Source organism: Neomonachus schauinslandi, chromosome 2 (genome assembly GCF_002201575.2).
Source record: "Neomonachus schauinslandi chromosome 2, ASM220157v2, whole genome shotgun sequence".
NCBI classification, from domain to species: domain Eukaryota; kingdom Metazoa; phylum Chordata; class Mammalia; order Carnivora; family Phocidae; genus Neomonachus; species Neomonachus schauinslandi.
The window spans coordinates 33,964,417-33,979,851 of record NC_058404.1 but is presented as its reverse complement, the minus strand read 5'-3'; the positions used below and the strand labels follow the sequence as shown (position 1 = coordinate 33,979,851).

At 40.3% G+C, this 15,435-nt stretch overlaps 1 pseudogene; it reads right to left on the bottom strand.

Annotated features, from left to right (window-relative positions):
* Positions 1-3,350: 3,350 nt before the first annotated feature.
* On the bottom strand, positions 3,351-13,505 carry LOC110573131 (annotated as a pseudogene).
* Positions 13,506-15,435: the final 1,930 nt, after the last annotated feature.

The window sequence follows — 15,435 nt, the reverse complement described above, 5'->3', positions numbered from 1 at the left end:
AATCTGATTTGTTAAATCACTATGCCACTATCTTTTTTTAATTATAATTTTTTTTATTATGTTATGTTAGTCACCATACAGTACATCATTAGTTTTTGATGTAGTGTTCCATGATTCATTGTTTGCATCTAACACCCAGTGCTCCATGCAATATGTGCCCTCCTTAATACCCATCACCAGGCTCACCCATCCCCTGCCCCCTCTAAAACCCTCAGTTTGATGCCACTATCTCTGCTGTGAAAGCCTTCCATAAGACTGTCCATGTAGACACCAAGAGTGCTTTTTCTTTCTTAGTCCCCCAAACTGTCACTCCTCATAATGCCAGATAGTTTTGAAATTCAAGAATAACTGAGTTCATTGGCCTCCACACACACACACACACACACCCCTACCTTCAGTGCATAATTAAATATTAACAATGGCTCTAAATTTCCTATTACAAACAAAAATCCCACTAGTACAATGTATTTCAGGCGAGATAAATAAAAAAACAATTTATATCTGGGGCCATAATAGGATAAAGAAAGACAAATAAAAGGTCATAAGACAGACATTTAAGAGCAGATCACACTCCTTAAAAATAACAGTGTAAGCCAGAAGACAATGGAATAACTTCAAAGTATTGAGAGAAAATAACTTTCAACAAAGAATTTTATACTTAAGAAATTTTTTTCCATAATAAAGATGAGATATATTTACAAAGACATAAAACTGTGAGAGTTTACCACCACACATTTTCTAAAAGTATTTCTTAAGATGTACATCTAGAACAAGGAAAATTACTACAGAAGAACATTTTGACATGTAAAATGATGTGGTACAGATAACCTAGAAGAAATGGATAAATTCCTAGAAACATACAACTTACCAAGGCAGAGTAATAATGAAATAGAAAATCTGAACAGACCTAAAACTAGTGGGGAGATTGAATCAGTAATCAAAATGCTTCCAAAACAAAGAAAAGCCCAGGGCCAGATGGGTTCACTGGTGAATTCTCCCACACTTAAAGAATGAATGCCAACAACAACAAACCCCCAAAACAAAGAAAAATCCAAAAAAAATCCCTCAAAACTTCCCAAACAACAACAAAACATACAAAAAAAAAACAAACAAAAAACCCCCCCCAAATTAATGTCAATCCTTCTCAATTTCTTCCAAAGAACTGAAGAGGACAGAACTTTACCAAACTTGTTTGTTGGGGCCAGTATTACCTTGATGTCAAAGTCAGACTTAAAACACACTATAAGAAAAGAAAACTACAGGCCAGTATCTCTGATGAGCATGGATGCAAAAATCCTCACCAAAATACTAGTGAACCAAATTCAACAGCACATTAAAAGCATCATACACCATGACTAAGTGGATTTAAATTGGGATGCAAGGATGGTTTAGCCCATAAAAATCAATTAATGTGATATACTACATTAACAGAATAAAGGATTAAAACCACATGATCATCTCAATAGATGCGGAGAAAGCATTTGACAAAAATCAACATCCTTTCATGATAAAAACTATCAAAAAACCCCTAAGAATAGAAGAAAATTACCTCCCTGTAATAAAAGCTATATATGAAAGGCCCATAACATACATCATACCTAGTGGTGAAAAAGTGAAAGTTTTTCCTCTAAGATCAGAAAAAGGCAAGGATGCACACTCTCACCATTTCTATTCAATGTAGTACTGGAAGTCCTAGCCAAATCAATTAGGCAAAAAAGAAATAAAAGGCATCCAAATAGGAAAAGAAGTAAAACTGTATCTTTATGTGGACAACATGACCTGATATGTAGAAATCCCTAAAGATTCCACTAAAAAAACTTTTAGAGCTAATAAATTCAGTAAAATTGCAGGTTATAAAATCAATAAGGAAAAAATCAGTTGCATTTCTATACACCAACAATTTAATATCTGTAAGAGAAGTGAAGAAAACAATCCCATAAGCAATAGCATCAAAGAGTGGACTGAAAACTCTGACACTGATGAAAGAAATTGCAGAAGATATGAGTAAATGAAAAGATAACCTGTATTCATGGATAGATGGAATTAGTATTGTTAAAATTTCCATACTATCCAAAGCCATCTAAAAGTTCAGTGCAATCCCTATCAGATTTCCAATGGCATTTTCCACAGAAATAGAACAAACAATCCTAACATTTGTATGGAACCATAAAAGGATATAAATTGGCACAGCCACTGTGGAAAACAGTATGGAGGTTCCCCAAAATAGGTAAATTTTATTTAAAAATAGAATACCATAGGACTCAGCAATCCCAATTCTGGGTATATATCCAAAGGAAATGAAATCACTATCTTATTAGTGATTAGTGATTAGTGGATAGATATTTGCACCCCCCTTCAATGTTTGTTGCAGCATTATTTATGAGAGCCAAGACATGGAAACAACCTAAGTGCCCATCAACAGATGAGTGGAAAAGAAAATGTGGTACATATATACAATGGCATATTATTTGGTCATAAAAAAGAAAGGAAATCCTGCCATTTGTAAGAACATATATGACTCCTGACGGCATTATGCTAAGTGAAGTAAGTCGGACAAATACTATATAATCCCACTTCTATGCATAAAACAAGGAGTAAACTGGTGGTTGCCAGGGGCTGGGGGTGGGAGAAATGGGTGATTTGGTCAAAGTGTACAAAGTATAAGTAAGTTCTGGGGATCTAACATACAGCATGGTGACTATAATTAACAATACTGTACTGTACACATGAAATTTGTGTGTTAACTAACCTTATTATGGTAATCATTTTCTAATACATACATATATGTATATACACTTTAAACTTACACAATATTATATATCAAATATATCTCAAAAAGTTGGAAAAAATAAAAGTTATTATTCCTTAATATTTTTTTGATGGATCATCATTTTCTGGTAACTTTCTCCATTTCTTCACCTAATTTTTCTTTTTCTCTTCTTTTCCTTTTTGTTTCTCTGCAGGATTTCAGCCTCATTTATTAAGCAGCAGAGTTTTAGAAGTCTTAATGCAGAAATGAGTGAAGACCAAGGGGTGAATGAAGACAGGGCTCTTCCCTCTCCACACACCTTCTCACCATTGTGATAAACAATCTACCATGAGGCATTTTACATTAGAATTCTGCCTCAGAAAGGTGTTTACAACAAAATGAGAGAACTTGAAGAATTACAGCCAGCAGGGTACTTGTTCTCCAAGAAGCTACCTCACAAACATGCTTAGCCCTTCAAGAGATAGGCACGAGGGACTGAAACATCTAATGTGACCCCTCAAGAGTCACTTTTGCTTTAATATATTTCTGAGGGTGGGGATGATGAGTGCAAGTAATGTACATAAAGCTGAAAACCGACAGGTTATTTGAAAAGCTTTGCTATGTTCATCCTAGCAATTATGATTTCCTTGAAGATGGGCATGTAGTTTAGATTCATCTGCATTGGGCCCTGTTCCAGAGTCTTGATGATGGTCTGCTTTGTGTCCTGCTGGGCCAGTGTCCCCTCACATAGCCAAGAACATGCTGATGTGGTCATCCCTGGAGTCTGGGTGTTTGCTGATTAGAGTCAAGATGTCCACATAGAGCAGAGAAGGGTCAGTAAGCTTAATAACTTCTGCAGTGGCATTGATAGTGTCACCATGTCCACCTGTATCTTCACCAAATCCATAAGCCAGCTTCTGGAACAAGAAGTGGAGTTCCTCAGCCTCCCTGCCCATCCTCTCAGAACCTCCCCATGCTCCTTGGTGCTCCAGAATGAGATGTGCTTCTGCATGATGACCCACAGGTACTCCACCTGCCATTCTCCTCTTTTTATATGGTTTTTTGATTTTGGCAAAATCATTGAAATATTCTTCCACAGTGAGACAGATTATTTTTACAGTGTTTGACTCTAACAGTCACTTCATTGTCATCAACTCATTGAGATGTTGCTCCAGATCTAGAAGATCTCCCCCAGAAGGCTTCTGCAACCCTCCTTTGCAATGGTGTCTGAAATCCAATCCATGTTTGGTTGGTTCAGAGATAGGCCCTCTTTTACTTTGTTTTTTCAAATACTCCCTTTTTAAACCAAATATAAATTCTTCAAAGCTCTGACAGTTGATGGCTATCATATGTTGAACATAGTGTGAGCATTGCTGACTTCTCAGCTGTTCTTCCTTATACAACTGAACTTCATCTTTGCATCTACTTATCTAAGAATTCATTTGCTAAAGATACAGACTAGTTTATGTCACAAACCTTTGTTTTCACTTATCTGAGCAGCCACTTCAAAAATTTGTTCAGATTAGGCAAGATGGCGGAGGAGTAGGAGACCTGGATTTCGTCTCCTCTCAGGAATTCAGCTGGATAGGGATCAAACCATTCTGAACACCTACAAACTCAACAGGAGATCGAAGGAAAGAAGAGCAACAACTCTCTCATCAGAAAAGTGACCACTTTCTGGAAGGTAGGACGTGCGGAGAAGTGAATCCGAGGTGATATTCAGGAGGATAGACGGCGGGGGAGGGGCCTCCGTCGGCTGCTTCTGGCAACTGATAGAGCCACAGAGCACAAAATTGGAACTTTTAAAAGTCTGCTCCACCGAGGGACGTCACTCTGGTGGCTAAGCGGGGGGTGGAACCCTCCAGGACAGTGTGGTCTTAGGACCCTCGGGGTCACAGAAAGACCGGGGGTGCCTGAGTGTGGCAGAGCTCCCAGGTAACGGAGCAGGGAAGCCGGCTGCAGAGGCGGAGCCCAGGCGCAGGCTCTCAGCTCAGGGTTGCCATAAACCATGATCCGTGGCACAGTTGGGCCACGGCTCCTCCAGCAGACACCCAACAAGCGCCAGATCCGGTGAGACTCACCTTCCTCCCCAGGGAGGAGCTGCGCGGGAGTGCACCACAGGGATCAGCTGGGTTTGGAGACTCCACCCGGGGTCGGGTGCCAGAGATAGAAACACGCGGTCACAGGCCGGGTGAGCACGGAGTGCAGCCGGAGACCGGGGAGACGGGAGTGACTGACGGCTTTTCTCTGGGGGCTCGTTGAGGAGCGGGGCCCCGAGTTCTTGGCTCCTCCGGGGTGGAGATTGGGAGGCCCCCATTTTCACTCTCCGCCTCCAAAGCTGTACGGAAAGCTCGCAGGGAACAAAAGCCCCGGAAAGCAAACCCGAGCAGATTACTTAGCCGGGAGGGGGCAAGGGCGGGGCAATTCCGCCTCCAGCAGAGATATTTGGAAACCACGGCAACAGGCCCCTCCCCAGAAGATCAGTGAGAACAGCCAGCCAAGACCAAGTTTACTGATCAATGAGAACGGCAGAACTCCAGCGCTAGGGGAATACTGCACATAGAATTCATGGCTTTTTTACCATGATTCTTTAGTCTTTCAAAGTTAATTTTTTTTGTTAACTTTTTTCTTTTTTTTTTTTGAATTTTTCTTTTTCCCTTTTTCAACCAACTTCTTATCAATCCCTTTTTTTAAAAAAAAACATTTTTATTTTTCATTTTTAGAGTCATATTCTATCCCTTCATAGTAGTTACCCATATTTTTGGCTTATATATATAAGTTGTTCTCTCTTTAAAATTTTGAGATAGTTTCTTCTAACAGATTAAAATAGACCCTAAATCTCTAGTATATGGTGTTTTCTATTCCCCTGCCTGATCACATTCTCTCCCTTTTTTTCTTTTTTCTTTTTTTAAATCCTCTTCTTTCTTTTTTCAAACAACTTCTTATCAATTCCTTTTACAAAATTTTTTATAATTTCCATCTTTACAGTCACATTCCATCCCTTCATCATATCAACCCTTATTTTTGTACATATATAAGTTTTTCTTTCTTTAAAATTTTGGGAGGCACTTTCTTCTAAAAGACCAAAATACACTCCAAATCTAGTGTGTGGCACTGATCTATATACCAGCCTGATCATATTTGATCACATTCTGGTTTTTTTTTGTTTGTTTTTGTTTTTATCTTTATCTTTTTCTTTTTTTTCTTTTTCTTTTTTCTCTCTTTCCCTTTCTTTTCCCACTGCTTCAGGTCTTTTCTGATTTGTTTAGAGTATATTTTCTGGGGACGTTGTTACTCTGCTAGCATTTTGTTCTCTCATTAATCTATTCTCTGCACAAAATGACAAGACGGAAAAAATCACCTCAACAAAAAGAACAAGAGGTAGTACCGACTGCCAGGGACCTACTCAATATGGACATTAGTATGATGTCAGATCTAGAGTTCAGAATCATCACTTTAAAGAAACTAGCTGGGCTTGAAAAAAATATGGAAGTTATTAGAGAAACCCTTTCTGGAGAAGTAAAAGAACTAAAATCCAACCAAGTAGAAATAAAAAAGGCTATTAATGAGGTGCAATCAAAAATGGGGGTGCTAACTGCTAGGATAAAGGAGGCAGAAGAGAGAATCAGTAATATAGAAGATGAAATGATGGAAAATAAAGAAGCTGAGAAAAAGAGAGATAAACAACTACTGGATCACGAGGGCAGAATTCGAGAGATAAGCGATACCATAAGATGAAACAACATTAGAATACTTGGGATCCCAGAAGAAGAAGAAAGAGAGAGAGGGGCAGAAGGTATATTGGAGCAAATTATAGGAGAGAACTTCCCTAATTTGGGGAAGGAAACAGGCATCAAAATCCAGGAAGCACAGAGAGCCCCTCTCAAAATCAATAAAAATAGGTCAACACCCCGACATCTAATAGTAAAACTTACGAGTCTCATACACAAAGAGAAAATCCTGAAAGTAGCTCGGGAGAAGAGATATGTAACCTACAAGGGTAGAAACATTAGATTGGCAACAGACCTATCCACAGAGACCTGGCAGGCCAGAAAGGACTGGCAGGATATATTCAGAGCACTAAATGAGAAAAATATGCAGCCAAGAATACTCTATCCAGCTAGGCTGTCATTGAAAATTGAAGGAGAGGGCGCCTGGGTGGCTCAGATGGTTAAGCGTCTGCCTTCGGCTCGGGTCATGATCCCGGGGTCCTGGGATCGAGTCCCACATCGGGCTCTCTGCTCCTTGGGAGCCTGCTTCTCCCTCTGCCTCTCTCTCTCTCTCTGTCTCTCATGAATAAATAAATAAAATCTTAAAAAAAAAAAAAAGAAAATTGAAGGAGAGATAAAAAGCTTCCAGGACAAACAAAAGCTAAAGGAATTTGCAAACACAAAACTAGCCCTACAGGAAATCTTGAAAGGGGTCCTCTAAGCAAAGAGAGACCCTAAAAGCAACATACACCAGAAAGGAACACAGATAATATACGGTAACAGTCACCTTACAAGCAATACAATGGCACTAAATTCCTATCTTTCAATAGTTACCCTGAATGTAAATGGGCTCAATGCCCCAATCAAAAGACACAGGCTATCAGACTGGATTAAAAAACAAGACCCATCAATATGCTGTCTGCAAGAGACTCATTTTAGACGCAAAGACACCCCCAGATTGAAAGTGAGGGGGTGGAAAACCATTTACCATGCTAATGGACACCAAAAGAAAGCTGGGGTGGCAATCCTTATGTCAGACAAATTAGATTTTAAACCACAGACTGTAATAAGAGATGATGAAGGACATTATATCCTACTTAAAGGATCTATCCAACAAGAAGATCTAACAATTGTAAATATCTATGACCCTAACATGGGAGCAGCCAATTATATAAGGCAATTAATAACAAAAGCAAAGAAACACATTGACAACAATACAATAGTAGTGGGGGACTTTAACACCCCCCTCACTGAAATGGACAGATCATCTAAGCAAAATATCAACAAGGAATTAAAGACTTTAAATGACACGCTGGACCAAATGGACTTCACAGACATATTCAGAACATTCCACCCCAAAGCAATGGAATACACATTCTTCTTTAGTGCCCATGGAACATTCTCCAGAATAGATCACATCCTAGGTCATAAATCAGGTCTCAACCGGTATCAAATGATTGGGATCATTCCCTGCCTATTTTCAGACCACAATGCTTTGAAACTGGAACTCAATCACAAGAGGAAAGTCGGAAAGAACTCAAATACATGGAGGCTAAAGAGGATCCTGCTGAAGAATGAATGGGTCAACCAGGAAATTAAAGAAGAATTAAAAAAATACATGAAACCAATGAAAATGAAAACACAACTATTCAAAATCTTTGGGATGCAGCAAAGGCAGTCCTAAAAGGAAAGTATATAGCAATACAAGCCTTTCTCAAGAAACAAGAAAGGTCTCAAGTACACAACCTAACCCTACACCTAAAGGAGCTGGAGAAAGAACAGCAAATAAAGCCTAAACCCAGCAGGAGAAGAGAAATCATAAAGATCAGAGCAGAAATCAATGAAATAGAAACTAAAAGAACAGTAGAACAGATCAACGAAACTAGGAGCTGGTTCTTTGAAAGAATTAACAAGATTGATAAACCCCTAGCCAGACTTATCAAAAAGAGAAGAGAAAGGACCCACATCAACAAAATCATGAATGAAAGAGGAGAGATCACAACCAACACCAAAGAAATGCAAACAATTATAAGAACATATTATGAGCAACTCTATGCCAGCAAATTAGATAACCTGGAAGAAATGGATGCATTCCTAGAGATGTATCAACTACCAAAACTGAACCAGGAAGAAATAGAAAACCTGAACAGACCTATAACCACTAAGGAAATGGAAGCAGTCATCAAAAATTTCCCAACAAACAAAAGCCCAGGGCCCGATGGCTTCCCAGGGGAATTCTACCAAACATTTCAAGAAGAATTAATACCTATTCTTCTGAAACTGTTCCAAAATATAGAAATGGAAGGAAAACTTCCAAACTCATTTTATGAGGCCAGCATTACCTTGATCCCCAAACCAGACAAAGACCCCATCAAAAAGGAGAATTACAGACCAATATCCCTGATGAACCTGGATGCAAAAATTCTCACCCAAATACTAGCCAATAGGATCCAACAGTACATTAAAAGGATTATTCATCATGACCAAGTGGGATTTATCCCTGGGCTGCAAGGTTGGTTCAACATCTGCAAATCAGTCAACGTGATACAATACATTAACAAAAGAAAGAACAAGAACCATATGATCCTCTCAATAGATGCAGAAAAAGCTTTTGACAAAGTACAGCATCCTTTCTTGATCAAAAGTCTTCAGAGTATAGGGATCGAGGGTACATACCTCAATATCATAAAAGCCATCTATGAAAAACCTACAGCGAATATCATTCTCAATGAGGAAAAACTGAGAGCTTTCCCCCTAAGGTCAGGAACATGGCAGGGATGTCCACTATCACCACTACTATTTAACATAGTATTGGAAGTCCTAGCCACAGCAATCAGACAACAAAAAGAAATAAAAGGCATCCAAATTGGCAGAGAAGAAGTCAAACTCTCACTCTTTGCAGATGATATGATACTTTATGTGGAAAACCCCAAAGACTCCACCCCAAAACTGCTAGAACTCATACAGGAATTCAGTCAAGTGGCAGGATATAAAATCAATGCACAGAAGTCAGTGGCATTCCTATACACCAACCACAAGACAGAAGAAAGAGAAATTAAGGAGTCGATCCCATTTACAATTGCACCCAAAACCATAAGATACCTAGGAATAAATCTAACCAAGGAGACAAAGGATCTTTACTCAGAAAACTATAAAATACTCATGAAAGAAATTGAGGAAGACACAAAGAAATGGAAAAACGTTCCATGCTCATGGATTGGAAGAACAAATATTGTGAAGATGTCAATGCTACCTAGAGCAATCTACACATTCAATGCAATCCCCATCAAAATACCGTCCACTTTTTTCAAAGAAATGGAACAAATAATCCTAAAATTTGTATGGAACCAGAAAAGACCCCGCATAGCCAGGGGAATGTTGAAAAAGAAAAGCAAAGCTGGAGGCATCACAATTCTGGATTTCCAGCTCTATTACAAAGCTGTCATCATCAAGACAGCATGGTGCTGGCACAAAAACAGACACATAGATCAATGGAACAGAATAGGGAGCCCAGAAATGGACCCTCATCTCTATGGTCAACTCATCTTTGACAAAGCAGGAAAGAATGTCCAATGGCACAAAGACAGTCTCTTCAACAAATGGTGTTGGGAAAATTGGATAGCCACATGCAGAAGAATGAAACTGGACCATTTCCTTACACCACACACAAAAATAGACTCCAAATGGTTGAAAGACCTCAATGTGAGACAGGAGCCCATCAAAATCCTAAAGGAGAACACAGGCAGGAACCTCTTTGACCTCAGCCGAAGCAACTTCTTCCTAGAAACATCGCCAAAGGCAAGGGAAGCAAGGGCAAAAATGAACTATTGGGACTTCATCAAGATAAAAAGCTTTTGCAAAGCAAAGGAAACAGTCAACAAAACCAAAGGACAACCGACAGAATGGGAGAAGATATTTGCAAATGACATATCAGATAAAGGGCTAGTATCCAAAATCTATAAAAACTTATCAAACTCAACACCCAAAGAACAAAGAATCCAATCAAGAAATGGGCAGAAGACATGAACAGACATTTTTCCAAAGAAGACATCCAAATGGCCAACAGACACATGCAAAAGTGCTCAATATCGTTCGGCATCAGGGAAATCCAAATCAAAACCTCAATGAGATACCACCTCACACCAGTCAGAATGGCTAAAATTAACAAGTCAGGAAACGACAGATGTTGGCGGGGATGTGGAGAAAGGGGAACCCTCCTACACTGTTGGTGGGAATGCAAGCTGGTGCAGCCACTCTGGAAAACTGTATGGAGGTTCCTCAAAAAGTTGAAAATAGAGCTACCCTATGATCCAGCAATTGCACTACTGGGTATATACCCCAAAGATACAAAAGTAGGGATCCGAAGGAGTACATAGACCCCGATGTTTATAGCAGCAATGTCCACAATAGCCAAACTGTGGAAAGAGGCAAGATGTCCATCGACAGATGAATGGATAAAGAAAATGTGGTATATATATATATATATATATATATATATATATATATATACACAATGGAATATTATGCAGCCATCAAAAGGAATGAGATCTTGCCATTTGCAACGACGTGGACGGAACTGGAGGGTATTATGTTGAGTGAAATGAGTCAAACAGAGAAAGACATGTATCATATGATCTCACTGATATGAGGAATTCTTAATTGCAGGAAACAAACTGAGGGTTGCTGGAGTGGGGGTGGGGTGGCAGGGATGGGGTGACTGGGTGATAGACACTGGGGAGGGTATATGCTCTGGTAAGTGCTGTGAATTGTGCAAGACTGTTGAATCTCAGATCTGTACCTCTGAAACAAATAATGCAATATATGTTAAGGAAAAAAAAAGAAGAAGAAGGTAGCGGGAGGGGAAGAATGAAGCGGGGGAAATCGGAGGGGGAGACGAACCATGAGAGACGATGGACTCTGAAAAACAAACTGAGGGTTCTAGAGGGGAGGGGGGTGGGAGGATGGGTTTGCCTAGTGGTGGGTATTGAGGAGGGCACATTCTGCATGGAGCACTGGGTGTTATGCACAAACAATGAATCATGGAACACTTCATCTATGTAATGTATGGGCATTAACATAAGAATAAAAAAAATTTTGTTCAAACATCTAGAAGGGAGTGTTACCCAGTAGTACCCACTTTGGTCAGTCTTTAGGCTCAGCATCTTTTACGCAGTCTTTCTTGTCTGTTTCAAGTGCTTTTTGCAGCCAGGTAATAATGTCTGAAGTGAGAATTGACATGTACCTGTGGAGCAGATCAGAGACTACTTTAGAGAAAGTAAAGGTTCTGGGGCATGGATATCCACTTCTGGGCCAATTCCACATTCCCCGTCATCTCTGTGCTTGTGTAGGTGTTTGAGACCCATGTCAACCAGAGGCTCATGATCTCATTTGCTTCTAGGTCTTCTGACTCAAGCTCTTGCATCTGTTTTCTCAGAGCCTGATGGCACATGTTCAGATGGTTTCTGAAAATCTCATAATGGGGAGGAATACACTCAACCATTAGGTTTTTGGCAATGATGGATTATCCATGGTTTCTGGGTGGCATATAAACCACATCTTGTTGGAATCCCTGGGGTCTGCCTGTGTGGTGTCAATTCTAGTATTCATGGTTCCATCGAAGATGGCAAACATTTTCTCTTTGCAATTCTTGGGTCTCTTGGGGAGAAACCAAGCTAGTTTGCTCTTTTTGGCCAGATACACATTGGTCAATTTTTCTTCCTTTTGAATGATCCTGACAACTGAGACCAGCAAGTGGGGTCACAGGAGACAATGACCAGCAAACTCTGCAGCACCATCCACATTGCTTGGTCAACTCATCTGTGAGCCCCTGCATGCTCCCAAAGTAGCCATGGATAAGGGTCATGTTGTGCATGTTCCCTCTGTTCATGTGGGACTGCTTATATGTCAGCCCTTCTTGGCAGAGAGCATTCTAGGTCCACCAGCTTCCACTGGGCCTGCAGGAATGCCCCTTGTTCAATGAGGTCCTGTGTCTCCCTCACAATTTGGGGTCCTGAGATGTTCTTGAGTTTCTCCAAAGCAGCAGTGACCCGGCTATGCCACATCACAGCATACTTCACGCTCTCAATGGCACTATTGCTCAATAGTACTATTGCTCTGCAGTCTGCTGACATCGGGAAGGGATTTCTGGATGTCTCTGATGTCATTGAGTGCTTTATGGAACTGGCTAAGGCCCATGCAGCTAACCCGTGCAACCACAAATGGATAGTGACCTTCCATCTGGCCTCTGTCGAGGCCCTTTTCCAGGCCTCTTTTCTGCCATGGTGCTCCACTTTGTCCAGCTGGCCTGGTCACTGAAGCAGCCCAGTATCTCTTTGGAACACCCTTGCAATATCTTCCTGATCTCTCTTCTTGGTGGCTAAAAAGCAGGTAAAATCCCCTGCACCTGTGATACTAGAGTCACCCCTCCTCACTGCCACTGGGCACCTGCTGAAGTATCACCCAATTTCTTAAACATGTTAATCACAGTTAAAATATGTCTTCTGTATTATATCTAGATCATCTGTAGGTTGTCTCCATTGTTTCTTTTCTCTTGGTTTTTGGTCATTTGAGTCTCTCTATTGTCATGCATGGTAATTATTTACTTATTTCTTAAAGGCAAAAAAGGAATAAAAGAGACTGTCAACGTTGCCATATCTCAGCAACTAGAAGGAAGCAAAGCTTGGGGGCCCATCTGGAAGCTCATTTAGGTTGCTAAAAATAAATTAAGGCAAAGATAAAACTGATTCCAATCATTTATATAGAGTGCTGGATATTGTGTAGAAACTCTGAATAATGCTACCTTCCATCAGAGAGGGCTTATTTATTTTTTTACTTATAGTTAGTTATGGTAGGGATTGATCACCTTGATACGATCAGGGAATGGGGAGCATGGAAGCTGATTTCAGGCTTTGTGAGAACTATCCTATTTCTAGTTTGAAGTAATCCTAAAGTAGGACCGTTCAAGAACATCAACTGAAAGCAAAGGTTGTTTACCTGGGCTCATCCATTTGCCAGGCCTTGAATGCCAATTTTCCCCTCCCCAGCATGCTGAGACTGGCAAAAGCTCTGCTTAGCTTTTTAGCTTCTTACCCGGTCCTTTCTTCCTGGCTTCTCAGTCTCTTACAATGAAAATGTTAGGGATAAATAATATCCTCAGGGAAAAAAAGAATCACAGAAAGTTATGCTCACAGTTCTCCAATTCTCTTTTCTTCCAAACCTAGTCCCCTCAATTCCTAGCAGCCTTGATATCCCTCGACTCCATTTTTCTTCCTCCCAACCCAGCAGACTGCTGAGAGCTCTTAGCTTTAAAAGCCAGTTTGACCTGCGGGTTGGTGCCAATTACTAGGGAAGAATCAGCAGAGACTGGTGAGCTCACTCAGTGTTCTTTTCTCTTGGATCTTAGCCTTCAACTTCTTACTGTGTTGCTTTATGATTACTTCAAATGGGTAATTTCAAAACAATTTTTATACAGTTTTAAATTTTTTCCGTTGGAGTGAGGGTTGGTCTGCTACAGCTACCCTATCATAACTTTAAAATAATTAAAAAGCATAATATTTTATATAAAAATTAGAATTCTCAATTTCTCTGAAAAAAAATCTGGAAAAACTGGGCCCACATTCTTGCATGGAAATAATGGCTAGAAGTAAGTAGCTCCTGTTCTTTTAATTTTAGGTATACGCTCTTCAGTTTTCTTTAATTATCTGGATTACTCAGTTATCCCTGGGAGTAAAAAAAGAAGTAGGTCCATAATCAAGCTTTGAGTAACGCTAATACCTAATTGTGTTGTATAAAAGGAGAGCTGAAAGCGACGTGAGAATGCATATTCAAAAAAGGAAAAGGAAAATTAGAAGATTGTTGTATCATGGAAGTCAAGGGAAGACAATGTTTCAGGATGGAGGGCGAGATGACTGTGCCGATGAACTGTTCTAATTCTTCTCTATTGAGCGACTGAAGTGTAATTAGTGATCTTGAAAGAGTATTTTTAGTAGAATAATGGAGATGACAGCCAGGTTGGGGTGGCTTAAGTAGTGAATCAGAGATGTGGAAATAAAGTAGTAAATGTAGGAGGCTAGTGAAAAAGTCTGTCTGTGACAGGAGGGCAAGAGCAAGGATGTTACAGGGGATAATAAATTTAAGATAAGAGTGGCCTTTCTTTACTGCCTTCTTCCCAGTGCCATCAGCTAGCCGTTCCTTGCTTTCTTGCAAGATGAACGCTACTAAGATATTTTCTTGAAGGCAAGAAAGAGTGAAAGGTGGTCAGCATTTTCATCTCTCAAAAAAGAAAGAAACAAGGCTCACTGGGCTATCTGGAGGCTGATTTAGGTTGCTACCAAAAAGAGTAAATTAAGGCAGAGAGAAGGCTGACTTCAACCATTCCCCTGACCCAAGGAGTCATTGCATTGTCTGAAGTCACCCCCCTTTCCTGCCTTTACCAGAAACAGTCAGGAGACAGCAGCACAAAACCTGCTTTTTTCCTTTTCAAAAGCAAGAGGAGGGCTGAGACATTTGCCCCCTAGCTTCAGGGATCTGTTAATTGGCTCCCCAGTAAAATTACAGAAGCAGCCTGCCTGATAATGATTGTAAATGACAGAGACGATCAAGTTTACCTTGTGACGTCCCCAGGGGACTTGCAGTTAGTTTAGTCTGAACTTAGCATCAGCTGCTCAGGTACCTTTCTTCCCAGCACGTGGTAGCTGGACTCATTCTGTATACTTTCAAACCTCATTAGTGTTAAGGCCTTCTCTCCCTCTCCCTCCCATCCCCTGCAGCCTCCTGCCTCTCACTGTCCCCCCTCCTCCTCAATTTCCAGGACTCCGGAAGCATGCCAATCCAATAGAGAAACTGAAGTAAGATTACTTGCAGAGGTTGGGCTCTTTTGTCTTCTGGCCTGGAAGAAACAACTCATGGCTTTGAGCTGTGGGTTATTGTCCCTCCAGGAAACTACACACCAACTTCACTGAACTCCAACCTCCATTA